This window comes from Pteropus medius, unplaced genomic scaffold, assembly GCF_902729225.1.
Source record: "Pteropus medius unplaced genomic scaffold, Ma_sr-lr_union100, whole genome shotgun sequence".
Taxonomy (NCBI): Eukaryota; Metazoa; Chordata; class Mammalia; order Chiroptera; family Pteropodidae; genus Pteropus; species Pteropus medius.
In genome coordinates, this window is record NW_024346062.1 from 772,823 (window position 1) to 778,822 (window position 6,000).

The window sequence follows — 6,000 nt, forward strand, 5'->3', positions numbered from 1 at the left end:
AATACGAAATATTCCATCTTGTTTGTAAGAGGCAAAGATAAACTCTATCTAGTTTGATCATAAAACTATTTCTTTCCGATGTAGATTTTTATCTGTTGCGGGTGAGGATGGCTGAGGATGGGGGCTGCTTGAGGTTTTGCAAACCCAAGACAAATATGGAAATGGTGATAGTTCCAGTTACAACTACAATGAAAAAATATTCTCTTTTGGTGTACGTCTTCCTGTTCGGTTTCAATTGCCACTCTCCCACACATATCTGCCACTCAACTGGAAAGTCCCGGCCAGGAAACATTTTAGCAAATCACGACCTTCAGTCCACCATGTCCCACGTTTTAGCCTGGACTAATGCTCTGCCCTTCAAAAATCTTATATTTCCAAAATAAAATATTAACTTTGATCTCTCCCTTTAAAAAAGTAAAAATAGCTTTTTCTAGATATGTTGCATCCATTTTTTTTAAACCACAGCTGCATTCTGTTATTTTAACAAAACAACTGGCAAGTCTCTATTCACAGAGCTGCTTTAGCCACATAGGATACATAAGATGCATAATTAATATGTTATTTAAAAGACTTTCTTAATCAAAAAAGACACTAACTACATGTAAAATTATTCACTTACATATATTGGTTTGTGCAATTTTCCACAATGACAGTAAAGTTGTTAGCTAAATATATTTTTACATATAGCAAAACTTAGCAAATATCTTTTGTAAAGCATGCGTTGTAAGGGTAGTATTTGTGTTCCTCCTTTTTATATTCCACCATCTCCTAGTAAAGAAGGCATATTTTATATCAAATTGTAAACCACTTTGAAATATAATGAGAAGTTCTCTTTTATATAAATAAAGATCACTAATGTTTTATATAGTCGTCAGTCTCCAGACAAAGACAAGGCTGGTCAGTTCCCTTTAGAGCCTTTTACCCTGTCCTCAGACTCTTGCCTTTTCTCAGGGCTTCCCTTTAGGGACAAGCAACCAGTACTGGTCAATAACAGCCATGGTCAATGGTGGGCCAAGTTCTGAGAAGTTAGCTCTTCTCGGACTTAATAACTTTCATTCGTTCCTTCCTCTTGTGAAAAGTTATTCTAAGCCTGACCGAGACACCCCACCAAATTTTACCTGTTTGTGGCATCAATTTGTGCTTTTCAGAAAAAGGATTTAGCTGCCAATCAGAAAGCAAAGAAGCTATAGGAAATGGGGGTGCACGCACACCCAAACTGTTGAGCCTTGCCATAACTGACAGTGTTTAAATGGTACACAGATTTAAAGTTTCAAGCACAGTAAACACATTGCCATTAGACAATCTGTGCTGGGAACCCATTGCAGAGATCATGAGGGCAGAGCTATAGATGTAGAAAATGTTCTCTCCTTTCCCAGAGCCCAGTGTCCACATACAGACACCAGCAGATGAAAAGCTGCATCCTTGCTAACAGAGGAGACAGGAATATAATGTCATTCACATAACAAAATACCACAGAGGATTGAGGTACTGGGGACAGGATATTTAAAACCAACAAAGCTGGGAGTTGGATGGGCAAGGGAGTATAAATACTTTTAAAGTACCATTTTTCTAATAATATATTCCAGGTTTTTTTCTCACTATAAAAAATAATAAAGGTGAAGAAAATGCATAGCCGATTATGCAAGTTACTTCCTCTTTTAAAAATATTAATATTTAAGGTACTAAATAGTATTTCTGAGAATCACACAATTTTAAAAAAGAAGAAAAACTTCATGTGAATGCATCAGAAGAACTAGCACTGGCAGACGACACACAGATAGGCCTCTGCAACACTCTCCTGCACTTCATTCTGAGCAACCACAGATACCAAGTCCATTACAAATCATAGAAGATAACTGCTTTTGAAATCTACAAACACTTTGTTTCAATAATGTGGGTGAAATACATCAAATTTCAGTAAAATAAGTTTATACTGTAAGTTGGCCCAAGCTTTGTGGGAAGTAATTTGGTAATATGCATCAAAAGCCTTAAAAATGTTCACTTCATTTAATCCAGTAATTTTATCTATGGGACTAGTTTCTGGGGAGATGCAAACAAAGATGTAGGTAAAAAGATACTTATCTTTTATATTTATAATAGCAAAAAACTAGAAACCACCCAATATCCAATAAGAGGAACTAGTAAAGGAAATTACGGCATCACACAATAGAATTTAATAAATCCATATTCGATTTTATACATATAGGATGCTCTGAACTGTGTAAAACAATACAAAAGAAAGAAAATATTAACATGATTATCTCTAGGTATTGGAAATATGTTTTATCCCAAATTTTGTAAGTTTTTTATAATGAAGATGTATTACTTTTATAGTATACATCTTTGTATATAACATATCAATTTTATATACTCACACATGAAATTCATTAATTCCTTCAGTGTTTATGACATAATAAGTTGACAGGCAAACCAGAAATCTCAGAGCCAAAATAAAACTGCAAACAGTTAATTAGGTATTTTTTCCTTAAATAACCACAAAAAAATAAATTAACATCCATTTCTTTATTTATGTAAAGCAATGAATATCTACATGTTTTCTTTTCTAATAAATTTTATATTTAGTTATTATGATTCTCTTTTGTGGGTATATACAAAGAGAAAATGTTTGGTTAGAAAATCAAGCCTTTCAGGTGATTAAGTCCACATTTCATCATGATCATCTGCTGCTCACACTTGGCACCTAGAGTATATGTATTTATTTATTATTTACACAAATAATACCACATGGGAAACTTGCAGGGACGGCCCTGCTCTCAAGTCATTGTATTATCTGCAAAAATCTGTTTTCAGCAGCAGACTATCCATAAATTTGACCCCTTGACTCTTTTTTCTTTTAACTAGGTCAAGTAGCTGTCCCTGTAGCACCATCAGTATATTCAATAAAAATCAAGTATATCTTGTGTTTGAAACATACATTATAAATAGATGTATAGATGGAGCAGATATTGAGAAAAGAAATGATAAAGATTATGAATATTAAGATTTATATTAATCTATAAGCCTATTAAAGTACAGTAAAACCTGTCCTTCAGACCACCTTTTAAAAGATATCACCTCCCTGATGGGACCACTAAATTTCGGGCCAAATTATTTTCCCATAAAGAACAATGAAAAGAAAATGATTATATTAAGACTACTTCTACTATGGTTTCTTTTCATTGTTCCACCAAAAATGATTCCAAACAGTAAAATAATATTGATTTTGACCTTGTTAATGAACCTGAAGAACTTCATGGAATACTCAAACACCGATTTCCATTTTTAATGAAAAAAAAGGAAATGGACCCTCTGTCTGATATTGTCGACAACACCAGCAGCAGGTAGGAATAATGTCATTGGTATTCGGCAGATGTAGCTTTATCTTATATTGCTAATGTTCCATAAGGTTTGTCATGTGGACTTTTCTTTGTGCCAAAAGCGAGAGATGATTGTGTGATTTGTAAAATATTGAAGAAGCCTTCAAACTGGGAGGTTTATTGCATTTCTTTTTGGATACCAAGATTCTCACATACAATATTACTGAAGTGATTTTCAGTTTTCCTAAATGCCACTCTCTCCAAGGGAACAACTTTCTCTCCTTTGGCCTTGCAAGGACTCCCTATGGCTTTGACTGGCTTTTCTCCCAAAGAAAACTGCCATGTGATCCACACTCCTAGAGCTCCCCAAAGCCCCCTACAAGTTGGGCCCTGGTTCTTTTAATCAGGTTCTTCTTCAGCTCATTTATGTCAGTCAGAAACACCAGAAGCCCTACCCTCCTGTGTTGGACTTTCAAGGCATATTCCCTAACTGTTTAAGTCTGAAATTGCTTTTCTTTGCAGCCTCCAAGAATATAATACGATGGTTTTTTCAGGTCTCCTCAGGGTCCATCTATTTAAACAGAGTTTTTTTCTTCCATGGATATAAGGAAGGATCTAGTCAGATGTAGATATTCTTTAAATTACTCATATGTGCGCAAAAAATACATCTTAAAATTCTCCAATAAAAGATAAAAACATGAGCAACAAACACACAAATGTCAGGCCCCTCTGATGGGGTTCACTAGACCCCACAGTTCTTCAGACAGGAACCATGTCCTGTTGTGTCACTGACGCCAGCTTCAAGCCCAAGGCCTGCCATTATCAGTTCCCAGGAAGTCAATATAGATCTGAACCAATTGCTGGTCACGTCGCACTGATCCCGCCCCCATTCTTTAGCCAGAAGTCACTGGACCTTCATCAACTCAGAATCACAGGTTCTTGGTGCTGGAAAGGGTCTGGGAACACACTGGTTCAGCCCAGCTTTCTCATCTGAGATCATGTTACTGAGTCTGGAGGGGAGAGATCGCTCAAGTGGTATCAATAGAAAGCCATGAACCTTATGGGGAAAATCATAGGTGTTTTATCCCTGTTCCTAAAAAGAAGAGACCAGGGATTTAAAATATAATAATAATAAGCATATTTTAGCCGATAACTAAGAGTAGTGAGCAGCCACCTATGTGGTTTGAGCTCAAAGATAAACTATAAGCATTCGCAACTTAATCCTTCAAATACTAGTATGTCATAATAATAAAGTTTCTTTTTTCAAGCAGGATTTATTATTTTCAGTTTGAAATGGAGACAGCAAGGCATAGTGAACAGTGCGTAGCATCTAGCAACTTGAGTTTGAATTCAAGCTCCATCATTTGTGCTAGTTGCATGACTGAATAAGTCACTAATCCTCTCCGGGCTTCAGTTTCCTCATCTGTAAAATGGGCATAATAATACCATTGACCTGCCGAGACCATTTGAAGAGCAAAGGAGATAATAGATGTCATGAACTGTATAAGGCAAAAATAAATTATTTGCTTGAAAATAAATGTCAAAGCTATGGCCATGCATGTAAAGAAAGGAAAGCACAAGTTAAGAGGAATGCACACACCTATTTTAACTTAGACATTCCCTATCTCTTTTGAGCAAGTTTACTGGTAATGAAACACAGATACCAGGATATAAATCCAGCTGGAGCCAGAGGGAACACCCCAACAACTCTTCCTGCACAGTCACCTTGGCAATGCCACTGCTTCTCAACCCACCCTACCCGCCTTCCTCTGTGGGATTAGAGAGCTAAGCCTGAATTTCTCTTTCTTTCCCTTCCCCAATAGTCCTCCCATTCCCCTCATATTGTTAGGAAGGCTCAGTCTTTGAAAATGAGGTGAGAATAGCCTGGATTCCTAAGCAGAATATTATAGCTTTCTTTCTGTTCCTTCAGTGGCTATCTCCTTGCCACTCCCAAACCTGCACTAGGTGGGGAGGACGTCCTCTCCTCAGTCTCTCCATAGCTCTCTTTCCTCTGATTCATTGTACTGGAGGTTAATAGACTACAATTCTCCCTCCGTGCATAATATCTGTTCTTATCTGTTTTTTCCTTCTTTCTCCCTTCCATCCTAACCTGCAAGTAAAGCAAGCAGCTTTAACTTCTAGCATCAGGGTAGAAAAAGCAAAGGGCATTATTTTTGTCCCAGTTTTGCTGTTTCTATGAGGACAAGGCTGGCTTAATTTGCATGCTTACTGCTAAGTTATACAGTGCTAGGCCGTGAACACCCATTATTCTAGACTGAAATTTGCATTTCTCTGACACTGAAAAGACACTTTGCATTTTTGTGTTTTCACTCAACAAACATTTATTGAGGGGTTATTATGGGCTGATAAGCACTGCGCTAGGAGCTAAAGAAGTAAGCAATGATGTACCCACTTTCTGAGGTAAAACACACTGTGCATTTCTGTAGATATCCTCTTGTTCTTTTTTGTGTTTATCTAGTACTAAAATCAGTCCAAAGGTCTTCTTTCTCCAGAGCAGAGGTCTGACACAATGCTGGGAACCTACTCAAGGCACAAGATATACTCATGAAATCAGAAAGTCTTAGAACTTCTGACTAGAGGGGACCATGGAGTCCAACTCCTGTTTTGAACCATTGAGGAAATAGAGGCCAAGAGAGAGTAATGAACTAATCTGAAGTCACCC